The following is a 20512-nucleotide window of genomic DNA, read 5'->3' as shown; positions in this document are numbered from 1 at the left end:
CCTGCATCCAATCAGAGCTGCAGCAGTGAGCGAGTCATCCTGTTCTTCCCCAGTGATTTGCTTGCTGGCGCCATTGAGAGCAGTGCCACGGAGGAGAGCTGAGGCAGGACAACATAAAAACCCGGTATGTAAGTGGGAGTGAGGGGGCATGATGGAGGATAAAAGAAGAACTCAGCCAGCACTCACCACACTAAAGAAATGAAGAACTTGCAGAGAGAAGAATAGATCAAGTAATGATTCCTGCAGGTATGACTGCCTATCTCCAGACCTTGATATTGCAATAAACAAACCATTCAAGGACCATTTGCGCATGGAAGTCAATGACTACATTGAAAACAGAATGGAAAGAAATCAGCGTGGAAATTTTGTGAAGCCCTGTCTGCAAGAAGTCGTGACTTGGGTGAAGAAGTCATGGGATAAAATTACTGACAGCTGTGTCGCCAAGGCACTACGAGCAGGTTACCTGGACAAGACATGTTCATTTAAAGAGAGCTATATTGCTGGACATGACAGATTGGGTCCACTTCTTCTGAAGAAAATAGAGGCGCAAGATATCCAGGATGGAATTCAGGGTATGGACACTTATGATGATGTTGTTGAAGAAGATGACATGATCATTATTGAATAAAGGTACTTTTTTTTGTTCACATTTACCTGTTTATTAAAATTGCTGTCAATGTTCATTAAAATAAGCCCTCCCCTGAAAATAAGTCCTCTGGTGTTTTTCTGTCCAAAAAAAATAATAAGACAGTGTCTTATTATCGGGGAAACATGGTACTTAGCATATAATAGATGTTTATTGATTGACTCAGATAATAGAATAAAGAAATACTCCAGAAACCTACTGTTAGGTTTTAGCATGGTAACTTCTGTATTCTTAAATTTATATTTCAGATAATGGCATTAAAACACAAAAGTTTCATTCTCAGTAAGCAATCATTCATTCTAATCTTTAATTCTTCCTTAAATAAATGGAATGTTCTACCACACACCTTGTGTTATCCACTTCTCAGTGGTAAGATCTAGTTTCCATTCATTCTCCAGATATGGTATTAGGAAAGCAAGAGATGTGACAAGATTGGTGATTCATATCTAACTGAATTTAAAGGAAAAAAAAAAGAATTACAAATGCCAGAAGAAAATTTTAAAAATAAAAAGGAAAGAATTAAGCCTTATATTTAATATATGGACAGATACTGATGCTTTCACATGATTATTTTGAATGGTCTGATGTCTCACATATGATGCAAAGTATACATAATACAGAGGAGTAGGTGGTAGTGATCTCACTTGATTGTTTACTTTCAGCAAATTATCACATTTTGTTATATAATAAAATGTAAAAACTAAGAACTAAAAAAAATGAACCATACTGACTAGATTAAAAGCAATTGATAAACTTTTTGTGCATGCAAAAATGCTTTTTGAGCAATTAAATAAAACTTCACATTTCATGTTTCATTTTTTTAAAAAAAAGTTCTATTAAGAATATATTTTATAAACTGTGAAATATATTAGTTTACAATTACAAATAAATGAATATATCAAAAGGTAGTATATTGGATAGAATGTTGAATCAGGAAGATCTGATTTTAAATTTTGCCTTTGACTTTTACTAACTTATGACGCTAGTTTATTTTAATTATGTGTAGAGTTTTGGGAGACAGTGGCACAATGATAGAGTATCTTGCCTGGAGTCAAGAAGACTTATCTTCAAGAAGACTTATCAAATTAAACTTCAGATACTTTACTAGCTCTGTGACCAAGGTAGATAAGTGATGCAGTTGATAGAGCACTGAGCCCTAGAGTCAGGAAGTTATGAGTTCCAATTTGGCCTCAGACACTTAGTAAAAGTGATTTTGGGCAAATTACTTAAAACTTTGTTTATCTTAATCCAGTGGAGAAGGAGATTACAAATCACTCAATTATCTTTGTCAAGAAAACCCTATGGACAGTATGTTCATAGGGTCACATAAAGTCTAACATAATCCAACCCAAAATGTTTGTTTCTTTTTTTCCCTCCAAATTTGTCAACTGATAATGACTAATCATGCAAATCATATTGTGTTTTTTTAATTATCAATCACCTCAAAAGTCCCAATTTTTTAAAAAACTATGTGAAAAGTATTTGGAAAATAGAGAACTGCCATCTATAAATTCAAATCCTGTTTTTCCCCTGAAATAAGCTGTTTTGACAAAATCTTAGGTTTAAAACTGGAAGTAATCTTAAAGGGCATCTACTCCAAATTTTCAACTTGTAAATAATTAAATCAAACCCTTAAATCGTGATAATTTGATCAAATTTACAAAGTATTAAGGGATATATAATTTGGATACTTATTCTCTGATCCCAAATTCAGTACTTTGTTTTATTGTTATGTCTTTGATATCCTTCCTCCGAAAATATTTGATACTTTACAATTTTATAGTTTTGGTTAAAATTTAGAACAAGAATATGTATACACATATTCACATAAATATATGTATACATGTAGAAGGATAAAAACATATATATTACTGTTAATGAAACTAATTAGAAGAATTTCAGTTCCTATTACATCCAAACTCAGAATCTAAATTGACATACAAAATAGTTGGATAGTTGATATAGAGGGAAGAAAATCCTCTAGCAATTCCAAATTTCATGTCTAGAGAAATGATTGCTATATTAACATACCAGAAGACAAGGCCAGAGATATTGAATCAGCTGTAAGAAATGTAAGAAAAGAAAATGATGTGAAAACTAGGCAACATGACAGTTTTAAAAATTGTCCAGAGACCAATGGTTAGAATGTCCCAGAATACAATATGTTGGGGATAAACAGTAGCTGTGTTTGCAACACCTACCTAAATCCTGTAATTTGTCCCATGAATAGCATCAGATTTTACTTATAGTTTTGTAGGTATGAAATATCAAACCTCAGGCCATTTATTCAGAATATTTATGAAGTGTGCCGTATTATAAAGTGTGAGTAAATTTCCATTTCAAAATAGTTCATTCTTTTAATGGAAACTTTAGTTAAAAGAGGGGTAGGGGTGGGGCAGACTGTCTCAACAACAGTTTTGAACAAATTAGTATAGACAAGTTGAAATAGAACAGGATGCAGAGATTAGGGATTAGAGTGGCCTAACAGAGTTTTTATGTTTATACCTTGGATCAAAGCATCACCAAGACCAAAAAAAATGACATAATTTTAATGTAAGTGACCCCAAAATAACCAGCACTGTAAAGTATCATTTTTCTCCTCATAGGGTTTCTCTGAGGATTGCAAGCAAAAATTGGTTCCGGTCCTCCTCAGAGAGGACATCTGGATAGTTTATCAACGAATAGGAATTTGTCTCTCACTGTGAAGAGCTTATGATGTCTCCTCACATGTACCAAGGGAATGCTGGGCTTTTTGAGCATCTGCATAAATAGGCATTTTTTTGGACCCATCCCCCAGAAAGTGGTCTGACTGGGGAATTTATGGGTTGGATGATGTGCACCATGATCTCACACTTTTACTGGACAAATTAGATGGGTTTCAATCTGTGCAGCTGTAAATGATGTCCTGCAGAGTTCCACCTGATCTTTTACAGCTTTTCATAAATCAGTACCTACTAGTCACAGACTGCAGTCATTAAAAAGAAATCATGGAAATTACATATTTGCTCAGGGGAAGCAAAAATATAATGTTCCTCCTATTCTCTTTCCCTCCTTTCTATTAGGCTTATATATATATATATTTTCCCCCTTTTGCTGCTTTCCATAGTTTTGCCCCTCTAGAGTACAATAGAAATGGGCAGGGTCCTATTTTTTTTTCCTCTCCTTGTTTTATCATTTTATATAATCCATGCCTATTAATAACAGCACTAAAAAAACTCTTCATCAACTAATTGTTAAAAATTCCAAGGATAAACATATTGCCTTTATGTATGTGTGTGTATGTGTATATGTGTGTGCATACATACATACATACATATATATATATATTACCCATGGAAGTATGTTATCATGCTAAATTCTAAAAGATGGAATCTAATAGCAACTTCAAAACATTTCTAGAACACCCATTAATTCTAGTCCCTTATTCTCTCCAAAAAAAGCAAAAAAACATACAAACAAAAAAGATATCAACAATGGATAAAACTTTTTTTTCTACATTTTCTGCACCACCAAAAAACTAATACTGAAATTCCACAACAGAACAAATTCATATTGAAATGGTGGCCACTAACCAAACATAAGAATTCCTGCAGACCACAAATTGATTTATTTGAAATGTAATATTATCTAGGTCTTATTGTATTACATTTATTTTTGTTAAATAATTCTCAATAACATTTTTATCTGGTTTGTGCCACACTTAGAAGAGTTGTAGGTCACATGCAGCATATCAGCCAGACCTCTCTGTTTTGCATAATTTATACTTGCATGTAATATATTAAAATGTCATTATTGTTAATAATACTGCTTTTTGGAACTATGCTCAAAAAGTTATCAAACTGTACATACCCTTTGACCCAGAAGTGTTTCTCTTGGGCTTATATCACAAAGAGATCTTAAAGGAGGGAAAGGGACCCACATGTGCAAAAATGTTTGTGGCAGCCATTTTTATAGTGGCAAGAAACTGGAAATTGAATGGATGTCCATCAATTGGAGAATGGCTGAAAATATTGTGGTATATGAATATTATGGAATATTATTGTTCTGTAAGAAAAAAAAAACAGCAGGATGATTTCAGAGAGGTCTGGAGAGGCTTACACGAACTGATGCTAAGTGAAATGAGCAGAACCAGGAGCTCATTATACATGGCAACAACAAGACTATATGATGATCACTTCTGATGGACATGGCTCTCGTCAACAATGAGATGATTCAAACCAGTTCTGATTTTTCAGTGACGAAGAAAGGCATACACACCCAGAGAAAGGCCTGTGGGAATTGAGTATGAACCACAACATAGCATTTTCATGCTTTCTGTTGATGTTTGCTTTCATTTTTTTTTTGTTCTTTCTCAGAGGTTTTTTTTTTCTTCCTAGATCCAATTTTTCTTGTGCAGCAAGATAACTAAATAAATATGTATACATATATTAGATTTAACATATATTTTTTAACATATTCTACATATATTGGACTACCTGCCATCTAGAGAAGAGGGTGGGGGGAAGGAGGAGAAAATTTGGAACTGAAGTTTTGCAAGAGTAAATGCTGAAAAATTACCCATGCCAATGTCTGTAAATAAAAAGCTTTAATAAAAAATAATAATAGTGTTAACAAGATTAGGTGATGATCAATTGTAATGGCTTTTTCAACAATGAAGTGATTCAAGGCAATTCCAATTGACTTGTGATGGAAAGAGCTAACTGCATCCAGAGAGAGGATATGGAGACTGAATACCTCCATACTTTTACCTTTGTTGTTTGTTTGTTTTTTCTCATTTTTTTTCTTTTTGATCTGATTTTTCTTGTGTAGCATGATATATATATGGAAATATGTTTAGAAGAATATCACACATGTAACCTATATTGGATTACTTGCTATCTAGGAGAGGGGGGAAGGGAGAGAGAGGGAGAAAAATTTGGAACAAAAAGTTTTGCAAAAGTGGATATTAAAACCTATTTTTGCATGTATTTTGAAAAATAAAAAGCTATTATATTAAAAAATTAATAATAATATTGCTAATAAAAACTTCAAATAAATTTATTCACTTCAGTCATGCTTATCTCTTCATGAGCCCATTTCAGGTTTTGTTAGCAAAGATACTGGAGTGGTTTGCCATTTCCTTCTCCAACTTATTTTACAGATAAAGAAACCTAGATAAACAGGTTGAAACACAATGGTTTAAATGCATATTATTAATCATATTAATCATCACAATAATATTTTTATTAATAACGTTTTATAATGCTTACTGATGGGGATGTGAAACTGTGTTCCCTTTTAATCTGTAAGATTAACACTCTGAAATTCTATCCTCTTTGATTCCTGACCCTCTTCTCCCCCAGAATCCAGAGAGTCTATGAGAGCCTATCCTCCTGGCTGGGCCATTTCTAAGGCAAATCAACCCCATTGATAGCTGGATCTCCTTTCAAATTCAGGTTGAAAAAGCCTCCAAAGTAACTTCAATTGGGACATCCTCATTTGATCACTTCAAACTGCCCCCAGCCCCCTGCCAAGATCTGCACATAAAATAGGTTTTTGTTTACTCATTTCTTTGCAGAATGTCCAAAGTAGCATCCTTGCCCGCTGAGAAGACATTTTGTTTTCAGTGCCAGCCTACATTTCCCTAATAGGACTTTACCACTAGGAAGTCAGTCTCTTGGCAAAGCTGACTTCTCATTCAACAAGAAACTTCCTTTCCAACCTAGAACTCTTCAGGTTGATTAATTCTTTCCCAAAGGACCTGAGCTGACCAAAAGGGGATTCCCACAACTCTCTGACTGCCACTAGAACCCCATCATTTACTAGATGCTGGGTCCTCTGATAAGTGTTTTTTAAATTTTATTTCATTTGATCCTCACAACAACTCTGGAAAATAAATGCTATTATTATCCCCAATTTTCTGAAGAGGAAACTGATCAAATGAAGGTTAAATGTTTTGCCTATGTTCATTCAGCTAGTAAACATCTGAATTTGAAATCAGGTGAATCCAGACACTTTATCCACTGAGTCATTTAGGTACCCCAAAACTACTTTAGCGTAAAATGACAATTTTAAGTGACTATTCTTAACTAATGATTTTATAACATTTTATGCTTAAATTATTTGTAATCCCATATAGATTTTCTTACTTTTTATCACAGTGTATATGTGGGGATAGTGTCTATGATGTGCTTATAACTGTCTCTACAATTATATCTAGATATAATAGATACAAAAATAATTAAACATCATTATATGTTATATAAACTAACTTGCTTAAGAGAAAGATTAATTCAGCCTATTACTCTCTAACATTAAAAATCCAGTGAGCATTACATAATTTTAATGTCCTTTCCAACTAAGAATAATTTTGAATGTTTTTTTTTACTCACAATAAGATATTGATAAATAAATGACACATTAAGGAGAACTTTTATTGTTGTGTTTATTTTAATAATCCCTAGACCTTCAGGATCAGAATCTTTGCAGTTCTAGCTATTATAACTAGTTTAAGGTCTCCTTGTGATAATAATAGCTATTTTGTTCTTTTAGGGGAAAGAAAATACACCTCGGTATCTGTTCTATTTGTTTCCCTCTAAAATATTCCTATTATATTTACTCAGAAACTCACCCTGCTGTTGTTATTCTTTCTATTGAAGGTCAGAATCCTTTTTAAGAAACAAAGCAGATTTTGCTGGAGGGAATGAAGAGGCAGTATTATATCAAGTTGTCCTTAAAGAGTGACATCATAGTGCAAGGATACAATAGTTTTGGGTTTAACTCCTATTTACTTTTGGTTAATTGGAAGTTTGCAATTATCTTTAACATAGAAATTTCTAAGTGAATTTCATTGATATGTATACTGTAATTTCACTGGACTAGATGTCAAATTCAACATACCCAAATGAATAATCATCCTTTCATTACATCATTTAAAATATATATATTGAAATATATTATATGCATAAACGCGCACATACATATATGTATGTGTATATTTATGTGTGGGTATATATATACCTATATATGTATTGATATACACACACATACATACATGTATGTATATATAGATATAAATATACATGTGTGTGCGCACATGTGTGTATACACACACACACACACACACACACATACACACATACACACACACACCAAGAAATTCAGCCATGGATCCTCCAAAAATATTTGTCCTTGATCACTATCATCACTAAAGAGAACATTTTGGAGCTATCCCATGGAAGTTAAAATAGGTTCCATTGGGTTTCTTATATTCTAGAATGCATCTGAGAACTAGTCCAAGACTCATCTTAGCTTTCTAAAATAACTTTGGTTTCTCCAATAGCTTAGGGAGAGTGATCCAATCAAAAAGTCATCAGGATGATAATAATTCACATTTATATTGAATTTTATGGCTTATAAACCTGTTTTCTCAGATAAGGTGAAAATGGATAGAAGAATTATACTTTTGTCTCACAATTTTAGGAAAAATAAATACTTTATAAATAAAATAAAAGAAATACTTTGTATTTTATATATTATGGTACAGATAGTAAACACAAGGGGGGAGGAGATTTAAATATTGATGTCTTGATTTTTAATCTAGTTTTCTTTCCCCTGCATGGATGCTATGTCTCTGTTGAGCTTAAGTTCTTATAAATAATACCAAACTATTAAAACTTTTGACAGATTCAAGCTATTGATAATAGCTTTTGGCAATTCTTTGATTCCATGGAAAAAAAATGTATGTCCCTTGAGAGCAGAGATTGTATTATTTTTATATCTCCACTGTCTAAATCCATTGCCCTAGAATTAGTAAGTATTTTCAAAAGACTTATTGAATGAATTAATGAATAGAATTTCTACCATCTTGGTTTGCAATCATATATATATATATATATATATATATATATATATATATATATATATGAAGAGAGACAAGACTATTACTTGGATTATAATGTCCCTCTTACCTTGCTAATTGCTATCTTGAGTTTCTTGAAAGTACAAAGAATTATTATCTTTCTGAAAATCACTTTTTTGGCATTCACAGTTCTTAAAAGTGAGCATAATACTGGTCTTAGAATGGCTAATCACATGGAAAATGTTATTTATTATAATTTGTTTCAGAACAAGTATTTTTAACTATACAAGTATTAGAAACAAGCAGGTATTTTTTAAGGCGATTGTTTCAAAGAATAAATTGATATTCTTTATGTTAAGGATCTGTAATATTTTCTGTAAGGGTTTTTTTTAATGGGCCAGCACAGTGCAACAAGAGGTTTGAGTGGCCTGGAAGTAATTTCTGTGACTAGACACTGCCCCATGGGCGGGATCCCAGCCATATTGAGATAGCTTCTTAATGGGAAAAAGGCTCCTTCTCTAATTGGCTGTGTTTGTGATCTCACAGACTCTTTTAAAGCCCACTGCAAGCAGCAAGTCACTCTCTCTTTATCCTGGGGTAGCTGAGTCAAGTGGATGGATAGCCAAGAGAGGGAAGGAGCTTGATAGTGAATACATGGGTCTTCAGACCAGATGTTCACTAGGGAGTTAACAAGTCAGGGCATTATGTGAGCATGTATAATAAAGGCTTTAAGTTTACACATGGATGTTCTTGAGCACACTATAGGTTATTAAACTACAATTTAAGAAATCATAGCCAGAGATCTCTGAAGGTCTCAGAGGAGGTGGGATAGATAGAATTAGTTGACACTGCAAAGGTCAGTGGCCAGAGATACCCTGATAACCTGGGAATTAGGAGAGCAGTCTCTCCTAATGTGAAATGTCGGGTAAGTAATAAAACGATATTTTGCAATTTTCAATGTGGGAAATCAGTCTATTTATGTTTGGTCGATAAGTTTTATCTGATTCTTTGTGATCACATTTGGGATTTTCTTGGCAAAGATACTGGAATGGTTTGTCATTTCCATTTCCAGTTCATTTTTATAGATGAGGAAATAGAGGCAAATAAGGTTAAATGACTTGCTTAAAGTCACACAGGTAGTAAGTATGTAAGGCTGTAGTTGAACATGGATCACAATGGGCCAGCATTGTGCTACCTAACTGCCCTTTGAACCAGATTAGCATCTATAATTCAGTAGCTAAGTCTGTGGTTCAGACAGGCAGAGAGGTATGATTTACATGGTTATTTGGAATTGTGTCAGAGGCAGCATTTGAACTAAAGTTTTCTTGATTTAACATACAGTACTCTGTATTATGCTGGGCTATTGCTCCAAATTGATAATCTAACTCCTTTTAATTTGAGATACATTAAATTTATTTGATTACTTTTGCAGATTTAAGGATTTCAATATGCACGATTTAAACTTCAATATAATGTGATACATAATGGCTTTGTGGTATCATTAGAGAATGAGCTTTTTTGTTGTTGCATAATTTATGAAATTAAAGCCAAAATAAAAAATAAAAAACAACAGCAATACAACAATAAAAACAAAACAAAAACAAGGGCATTAAGGGAAGTTTTATGGGTATCTATGGAAGATTATCAAGTATTTCTTCTATACAGTCATTAGCTTTTAAATGTAGTGACTATAAATGCATATATGTGTTCATACACTACTAATATTTTGCAAATAGTTGAATATACAAAATTGAGCAAAGCCAGTAATTCCCCTTCCCAATTTTCGGAAGCATGCCAATTAATCCAGGATTTATTTCAGCCTAACAAGCTAGGTGCTAAAATATGATTGATTCGATTATACAGAATGAACATATATACAAAAAAAATGAAATTTGGAAGAGGATAGCAATGTGTTATAATAGAAATCATAACTGACTTAGAATCAGAGAGATTTTGTTCAAAAAGTCTACTTATGATATCTACTAATAACGTAATTGGGGCAAGTTATATAAAATCTCTGAGCCACCGTTTCCTCATTTTTAAAATTCAAATTAATAATAGAGACACAGAGGCAATGTTAGGTAGAGGCTAAAGAATTAACCTCCATTAAGGAAGACTTGCATTAAGGCCTGTCACTGATGGATGCTAGCTGTGTGACCTTAGACAATTTCCTTTACTTCTCAGAATCCCAGGTAATTCTTCAAAACTCCAAAATGCAGAATAGTTACTAGTCTGAAGAAAGAGGGAAAAATTCTTTAGAAAACTTCTGAGAACTCCTTATACTGATGAAATATGTTTTTTTTTTAATTTCAAAAGGGTATTATGAAGGAAAAATGAAATATTTGGAAATCATAAAGTTCTATGTAAATGTTTTTATTTTCCTTAAGGTTCTTAGAACAAATCATAGACACAGATAGTGTATAATCATCCTTATTGTGGATGAAAAACATCTGGAGGTTTAAGTGAACCTTAGAACATCAATGTGAGTCAAACTATATTAAAAGAGGCAGAGCTTCTAGGATTAACCATTATGCCTTCCTCAGATCACATATGGAATATTATATTTAGTTTTTGTCATGACAAATTAGTAAAGATAATAATAAACTGGAGAATATCCACAGGTATATAAGCAGAGTGCTTATGAACCCAGGGTTCATTCCATGTAAGGACTTGTAAGAACTGGGAATTTATAGCCTGGAAAATAAAATAAATAAAACTTGTGTAAAATAGGATAGCTATATTCAAATATTTTAAAAGCTGTCATATGGGAAAAGTCTCCAAATAATTCTACTTGTTCTATAGCTTAGAGCTGGAAACAATGGGGAAAGACTTTTGAGAAGAAAATGAGGTACTGCAGGAAAAAGAAAGTCTCTAATGAGAGCTATTCAAAAATAGAATGGCCTGAATTAAGCAGTCTGTTTTAATGAGCCAATGGATAAAAATGTGAGTGCATGTGTTTGTGTCTTTTTAGATTAAAATAATATGTAAAACAGCCTAATTATTTATGAATTAAATATAGCAATAAGTAGGGGGAAAAGAAGATCTTCCAAGGATATATTTTCAAAGTTGGAAACTTATGAAATGGATTCATTTGCAATAAATAAGGCAATATCATTGGCAAAGTCCAACTGAAACAGAATTATAATAGATTAAATAGCATTTTTTTAATCAAATTCAATAAATTTGCAAGATTGACTAAAACTAGGAAAATGTATTTGTTACAAAATTACAGGTATAATTTAAGGTCATTCTTTTTAACTTATTAATTCAAGAGACAGTAAATATCTATGATTTGCAAGACATTCTGCTTGGTGCTGAGAATATAGACAGATTTGTAAATAAAGAGTCTACACTCAAAGAAAATAGACAACAATTCATGATAAAACTGAAAGAATTTAGTTTTAAAAGTGTGTTGAAATATTTCTATCTCTGTTTAAATTCATTTGGATTCTTCCTAGAAAATCTACAAAATCCATCTCATATCTACACTGTAATAGCATCTAAATTGCAAATATATATATATATATATATATATATATATATGTACACACACACATATAAGTATTTAGACATATAGAGTATCCTTGAATTCTTAGTGCAGTTTTAATAAAACTCCAAAGGTATAAGTGACAAAAACTTATCAAGCCCCAAACCCCAACATCTTAAAATTTAATTATTTAAATATTTATTGTTATTTTTCTTATTATAAGTCAGTATAATCACTGTCATTATATCACTTATCAACTTTTGAACTTTGTAAAACAAATTTTCAGTTGCTGCTCAGAATTGCTCTTGTAATCCTAGATGTAATATCAACTAAAAAATAAGGTTTTAATAAAAATACTTTTGAGGAAACCTTACCAAAAAAAAAAGACTAATAGGAACAGATCAGGAAACTGAGGTAGCCAAGCAAGGGAACCTCCTCTACTCATGTCGTTGATCTCAATGTGTAACACAGAAAATTAAATTTAAATTGAATTTTATTAAAATTCATGAAACTCCAATATTATAATATACATAAATACTTTAAATGTTCAAATAATTTTTCTAAGTTTATAAGCTTAAAATTATACTGTATTAGTCTTTGGAACAGCCTATATATTTATATATAATGGTGGTGATTTTAAAAAATTTAACATATATATATGTATTTATAATGTTATATATATATATATATATATATATATATATATATATATATATATATATATAATGTTACTTAGTTGACATTGTCAAAATTTTTTTAAATTTTTTTTAGATAAATGGGGGGGTCAAATCATTTTAAAATATTTGATCTTTTTGCTGATGCTACCAATTAATATAAAGACAGATTTGATTAAATAATTATTTCTATATCTACTGAATCAAGAATCTATATGTGTGTGTGCGTATGATAGAAGATTAAATTTTTTAATAGTGAAGTTTTTAAACTGTCCTATGGCCTTCCAGAGGGTCTTGTCTAAGTTTCTTCTGTTAAGTTAGTCTTTGAAATAGTTAATATGCATTTATTAAGTAGCTATTAAGTACAAGGAAGAGGTTGGTAGATAGCTCAGTGGATAGAATACTGTGTCTGGAGGCAGGAGCAATTGAGTTGAAATCCAGCCTTAGACAATTACTAAATATATAATCCTGGGCAAGTCACTTAACTGCTCTTTGCCTTAATCTACTGGAGAAAGAAAGAATAAAACCGCTCCAGTGCCCTTGCCAGAAAATCCCATGAACAGTATGATCAAGAGATCAATCACAAAGAGTCATACACAACTGAACTAAACAACAACTGTACAAAATATTGTGCTAAGCACACTGAGGATAAAAATAAAGGCAAAACATGATGCTCAACTCCCAAAATATCATATTCTAATAAGGGAATAAAACGTGCAAAACTTCATAGATCTAAGATATACAGAGTATAAATGGAAGGTACTCTCAAAGTGAAGACATTTGTGAAGAGAGAGTTGGGAGGCCTTCAGAAGAAGTATTAAAGACAAACAGGGTAGTCACAAAGCAGAAATAAGAGAGCATAATATTCCAGGAATGGAAGAAAACATTTTCTCTGCAAATGTAGGGATGCATGGTGTTGGGAGATATAGTGTACTATTTGAAGAATAGAAAGAAGCCTACGGATCACTGAGCACACATGGGGAAAAAAGTATAAAAAGAAAGGAAAATTAGGAAGCTGTTAGGTTGTGAAGGGCTTTAAAACCTAAACAGTGAACTTTATATTTGATCCTTAAAATAATAGGAAGTCATTGGAGCTTATAGGATAGGAGGTAGGAATTTGAGTGAGATCTGTACTTTAGGAAAATCTAGATTCAAAGTCATGAAAATCTCAACTTGGATGGATTCGGGTTACTTGGTCTTACTTCCAGGAAGATTGTAGCATGCCACCTCTGAAGGATCTTTGCAGCAACGAGTCTATAATTCTTAAAGAATTAGTTTTGGAATCTGTTTCATATATGCAATAGTGATGTACATTCCTACCTTATATTGAATTTTATTACTAGCTCTTATAGATTACATTTAAGAGGATCTGTCCTGTATTAAAAACTTAATCTCATTGAATAGAGTCCAAATTTATGGCAATTATCAACACAAATAATAATTGATAAAGAACTCACTTGAAAAATACATTTAAAGAGATCTTAATATATTGAATAATCATTGTGCCACATTAATAGATATTGGATAATAGATTTATGCATGGCGGAAGTCTGCTCATTTTCTAAAGATATGCTTTATTCTTAAACAATTTTTATATACTACTAAGAATCTAAAACTTGAATGTATGCCTTCTGGCATTTAGATAATTGAAATTATACCTAATGTACATAATTTATATTGGTACAAACACATCTGTTTAGACCTGCCACCAAGCTCCAGATGGCTTTGAAATTTAAAATTAATTTTAAATTTTCTCTTGCTCTATAACATAATAACATTGTACAAATATATGGCCAATGGGAATTTTTTGAAATCTCAAAAATCAGCAAGGTATTCTAAGAAGCTTATTCTAAGAATTCTTTTTTTTTTTTTAATTTGAGATTCAGGAAAATGGAAATATTTAAAATTAATACAAACAGTATGATTGCATTTAAAATTGAATTGAATTCCCCACTTATTCTTTAAGATTATTATTTGGATAATATATTATAATTATCCAAATGTTGCTTAACTGTTAGGGATGTTTCTCTTTCTGAGAATGCCATGTATACCATGTCAGCTGGTAGGGTGGACCCAGGACTTTGCCTCTGAGGCAGGAGATTGTGTCTTACAGGTATTGAAGGAACTGCTAATAGGTTCCTTAAGATGGCTAGATCTCCTCTTAGAATGCAGCACTAACTCCAGGTGTCTCCCTTCTGTGGATCCACCTACTAAATGCTGAGTGGGCTAAATACAGGGTAATCTCAGGGGAGAGTAAATATAAATGACCAGCTTTGAGTCCAGAGAGAGAGATGCAGAGAGAGATACACAAGCACACACACTTGCTCTTGCACTCTGGCTGTTGCTTCCTGCTGACCCCTGCTGAGATTACTAATAAAGAAAGGCTATTTTGCACCTTAAGATCGGCTGGTCTTTGTGTGTTTCCGGGGGGAGGGGGTATCCTGAAGACTGATATATATGGCCCTGGCAGTCTAGAATAGTATACATGGACAGACTGGTACACTGAACAAACTTACATACCAAATCATTTGCATCTATTTCATAAGTGAGCAAATATATTAAATTACGAAAGAATACATATTGCATGTGATAATAATGAAAAGGTCTAGAAAATGGATGGAAGTAACACTGAAGCATACCTTTCTTATTTCACTTTCATTCTAAAATCAAACAAAAACTAACTCTCCAATCAAGATATACAATAAATGAAGGCATAAGTGTCCCATGTTATCCGTATTAGTTACATTGGTTAATTTTGACAATTATATAAAGGGTGCAAATGCTTTAGTTTCACCAAAGATCATAGGAGAGGGGAAGCACTATGCAGCAGATTTTAAGCAAGGTTTATAGTCAACAAGGTCTGGGTTCAAGTTCTTTCTCTGACACATATTAGCTGTGTGACCTTAACCTCAAATTACAATCACATAGTGTCTAAGATTGGTAATTGGTAAGCCTGCTGTAAGATAGTCTTAGAGACTAAGATAGAAAACAAACCAAAAAAAAACTACCTCTCACCTTTTCTGTCCTCTCCTTACTTCTCTTTCTTCCTTCTCTTACTTCTTTCTCTCACTTCTCTCTCTCTCTCTCTCTCTCTCTCTCTCTCTCTCTCTCTCTCTCTCTCTTTCTCTCTCTCTCTCTTTCTTTCCTTCCCTTACTTCTTCCCCATCACCCTCTGATTAGACAAGGGTTGTTAGTCTAAATTGGTGGAGCAGGAATATGCTACTAGGATGAAATTATGTCTGGATTAAAAACAAAATAAAATTTAAAAGGTAGTAGGATCTAAATTTATATATATATACATATATATATATATATATATATATATATATATACATATATATATATATATATATGTATATATATATATATATATATATATAATTTATTCAGATCAAATTAGATCTTGTGAAGCACTTGTTTAAAGTAAAATATAGACATGAAGAGAAGTATTAAGGGGCAAGTCAATTCTCCCAGAGCCGTGGATCATAACATCTGAAAGAGCATCAAAGCAGCCTTTGTTGACACAGTTGTTGCAGGCTGGGAATGAAATAAATTGGAGGCAGAAGGAAGAGGAGAGAGGTCAGACTATGTAATGGCCTCTCAGTCAGGTCAGAGAACAGCAACTGCCTCTCGGCCTCCTTGTATCATCCTCTTACATGAGGAGATCCATTCTGCAGGTCTGGGTTGGATCTCCAGCAGCCACTGTCAGGTGGCTCCTATATGCCAACAGAGAAGCCCCACCCTGAAGTTTTCCTGAGATTATCAAGGCTGAAATGGCATCAAGATATTTTAGGTTTCATTGGTGCCAAAAGTATTACTTAGCCAGAAGAAACAAATGGACTCTAAATCTTTTTCCTGTACTGAAGAAACATTTTAAAAGGATGCATGATTTGTGCTAGCTTATGTTACACTTCATAACAACAATGAAGTTAAAATAAGTTCAATACTCTCTCTCTCTCTGTATATATATATATATATATACATATATATATGTAAAAATATATGTATATACACACACACATATCACCTTTTTGATGCCTGAAAGAAGTATTTCAAATATTAATCAATATGAATGCCCATTTCTTTAATTTTACATAAATGTACAAAGATAAAAACAATACTGATTTTCATTAAAATTCCTCAAATGATCATTCTGTAAGTATCATTACATTGAACACATATTTCTCTCCCTAAAACATTTGTTCATATTATACAAATTCACTTTGATTCAACATGCTTAATGACATGCAATTTTCTAAATGATCCTAGAGCCAATTAAGAAAAATAATAGATATTTAATGTAGATTTAAATGAATCTAAATCAACAATATGTTGTTTTTCTTATTGAAATCTGAGCTTTAGAAGTAAATTCAAATTAATAAACTGTATTCACATAATTTTGAGCAATCTAATAAGTTGACTGTTATTATTACCGTAATTTGTAAACTATAATTATTGTAAAAAACTGTATATCAAATGTTTAAAAAGTTAGTATATTTTAAAACTTTCTATTGTTTACAAGTTTCAAATACTCTAATAACGAGCCAGTCATTATGAGTCTCTCTCTTCCTATTTCATTTCCTTTTCTTCCTTCCTTCCTTCCTTCCTTCCTTCTTTCCTTCCTTCCTTCCTTCCTTCCTTCCTTCCTTCCTTCCTTCCTTCTTTCCTTCCTTCCTTGCTTCCTTCTTTCCTTCCTCCCTTCATTCCTTCTTTTCTTTTTTCTGATGATCCCATGAAAGATTCCAAATGAAAGAATAAAGACTCCTTTAGCACTTAGTCCCACTTCAGGTATAAGATCAGGAAAAAAAAAAAAAGAAAGAAAGCACAAGTTAACAATGACAAGCTCCACCAAAAAAAAAAAAAAAAAAGTTACAGATTAGGAAATTTCAACAAATAAGTGGAAAACAAGAGAAAATTTCATGTCATCTAGATGAAATGTCTTAAATCCAAAGGACTACTATTAGAATTCCTGGAAAGAATGAAACAATAATTATTTAAGTGAATATATTTTTTTTTAAATTGAGAGTTTTAGAGAAGAAATTGAAAAAAGACTAAACAGTTTAAAAGAGAAGAAGCAAAATGTTACCAAACAAAGTCCTTGATAATTAGATTGGACTGGCTCAATGATTCTGAGACAAGAAATTCTAGAACTTAATTGGAATACTGAAAAAATCAGAAATATAAGATAAAGGTATCTGCTATCAAAAAAGTAAAGGTAAATAGAAAGGTAAACACATTTGAAAAACTGGAATCAAGTACAAGATGAAAAAATGTCTGTTTGTTGATGGGGGAGAAAAAATGAGTGCCTTTTCAGAACTCCAATGTCTTTAAGAGTTAAAGAAAAACTACTTTAGTAAGAGTCCTAGGTAGCTGATTTGATCTTCTTTAATAATCTCACAAGGAAAAAAGAAAAGGGAAGGGAAAAAGTAATGCAATAAAGAAAGAGGAAGAAAAGGTATAATTTGATTGGGAGAGACAAAAGCTGTAGAGAGAGTTTTCATTTTATATAAGTGGACTTTTCTGCCAACCTCTAAATAAAGAGGATTTTTTTTTTTACATATAATGTGAATTTGTTGAAGAGGAAAGGGGAAAGAGGCAGAAAGGCATGATCATTCCACAGTTCAAAGACACATAGCGGTTGGACATAGAGAAGTAAGAGCAGTAGGAGGAATACCACAAGGGTAGGAAGTCACACACGTACCCCAGAACTAAACAGAAGACAAACAAACTGGGGCAAGACAAGTAAGCAGATGGGTGGGGTTGGGCTTCAACTCCTTTCTAGGTGTCCAGAGGTCTCAATTTAAGTGGGGATCTGTGATGGTGATGGTGCAGTCTCTCTGTGCTCCTCTGCTTTTGCTTGGAGAGTTGAATTTTTTTTTTTTTTTGGTAGTGTGGCTAATGGGTGGGGGGTGGGTGGGAAAGAGAGAACAGAGTATTATACAGTAAAGTTAACATATGCAGTTTTTTTTTTGAATGTATATTTTTTCAGAATTACTTACATGAAATCTAATTTGCATAATGCTAATTTATACAAAGCAAAAACTTGGAGGAAATGGTGGGAAGAGTGGGCTATATGCGAATCAAACTTTTTGCTGAACCAGACAAAGGAGTATTGATAAATTGATAATGTATTTAGTATAGAAATGCTATAAATTCAAAGAAGAATCATGGGAGGACAATGAAAGAAAGATCAAGAGAAAGGGTAAATTCAGGGAGTGCTTAATCATAATCTAAAGAAATTCCATGTTTGCAGGTTACAGAATGAGGGAAAGGGAGAGAATAAAAGAAAAAAAAAAGTATAATAAGAGACTATAGATAGAGGTATGAATTATTCCAATTATTTTGGAAAATAATTTGGAATTATGCCAAGAAATGAACAAAATATTCATAAGCTTTGATTTAGAGGTATCTTTGCCACCATAGCTTAAGGATAGTCCCCACTGCAACAATGTAAAGTAAATGGAAACAACAAAAACTAGACAGTTTGGGTAAGGATCTTTAAGGAAGGGTTTGATCATGACTAGCTGTTTTGATAGCAAGTGTATATTGCTCTAGACAATAAAAAAAAATAGACAAAGTTCTATTTTTTTCTCAAAGAGGGAAGAAAAGATGTTACACAAGATCAGGATAGTTTTTTTTTTCCCCTTTGAAGTAGAAGTTATTTTTTGTTTGTTTTGTTTTTTAAAATTTTTAATAATAACTTTTTATTTTCAAGTCATGCAAAGAAAGTTTGCAACATTCAACCTTGCAAAATTTTGTGTTCCAAATTTTTCTCTCCCTTCTCCCCACCAACTCCTCTAGACAGCAAATAATCCAATATATGTTAAACATATACAATTCTTCTAAACTTATTTCCACATTTGGAAAATATGCTGCACAAGAAAAATCAGATCAAAAAGGGAAAAAATAAAAAAAAAAAACAAGTAAACAACAAAAAAAGGTGAATATACTATGTTGTAATTCACATTCAATTCTCATAATCCTCTTTCTGGGTGCAGATGGCTCTCTATCACAAGTCTATTGAAATTGGCCTGAATCACCTTTTGTAGAAAAGATCCAATTATCCATTTTGCAATTCATCTAGTTCTTCTTTAGCCATAAATTCCTTCTTTCTCCACAGATCTGAGAAGTAGATAATCCCTTTTCTCCTAATTGTTAATGTAGCTTTTTGTTTTCAAAATACATGTAAAGATAGTTTTCAACATTTACCCTCACACAACCTTGTGCTCCAAATTTTTCTCTCTCCCTTCCCTTCACTACCCTTCCTAGACAACAAGTAATCCAATAAAGGTTAAATATGTGCAATTATGAGATCAAAGTTTTAAGGCTTTCTTTGTAGAATGAGAACAGGAAAACAAGAGAAAGAATCTTTTCCTAGACATACTGAATAGCACAATGACTGTGGTAGCTGGTGGGTAGCAAACTACTTTGCAATTCCCATTGTCAAGCACAAGCAAGCTTCTATTAGAGACTATAACAGGTACATGTAGCAGCATATCACTTAAACACTCAGAATTTTAGTTTTCACATCTGTTAAATTGGGATAATAATACCACTACTACCTAGCTAACAAGTTGATTAGGGAAAAGATATTTTATGAATTTTAAAGTACTATAGAATGCATTATTATTATTATTATTATCTGGAGGCCTGACTTCCAAAGCTGAGTTATATCACCCTTGAGATCAAGTCAGATTTTTTTTGTAGGTTAATTAATTTCTCATTCTTCAGTCTCAATATAGGTTCACCTCCCTCCCTCACCCCCATTTTTTAATCACTGCTAGCAAATGTCCATTAAATTGAATGACTTTTTCTGCAGGAAAAATTATCAAGCTCTTTCCAGCCTTGAGGAATGAAAATCACAA

The 20512-nt window shown here is 32.4% G+C and overlaps 1 protein-coding gene across 1 annotated transcript in view; it reads right to left on the bottom strand.

The window, feature by feature from the left end:
* EPHA3 (EPH receptor A3) overlaps positions 1 to 20512 on the bottom strand; it is a 339310-nt gene that overhangs the window by 12511 nt on the left and 306287 nt on the right. The gene's annotated exons all lie outside the window — the stretch shown is intronic.

The sequence above is a fragment of the Antechinus flavipes genome, chromosome 3 (assembly GCF_016432865.1).
Source record: "Antechinus flavipes isolate AdamAnt ecotype Samford, QLD, Australia chromosome 3, AdamAnt_v2, whole genome shotgun sequence".
Classification (NCBI taxonomy): Eukaryota; Metazoa; Chordata; class Mammalia; order Dasyuromorphia; family Dasyuridae; genus Antechinus; species Antechinus flavipes.
This window is presented reverse-complemented; position numbering and strand designations above follow the sequence as displayed.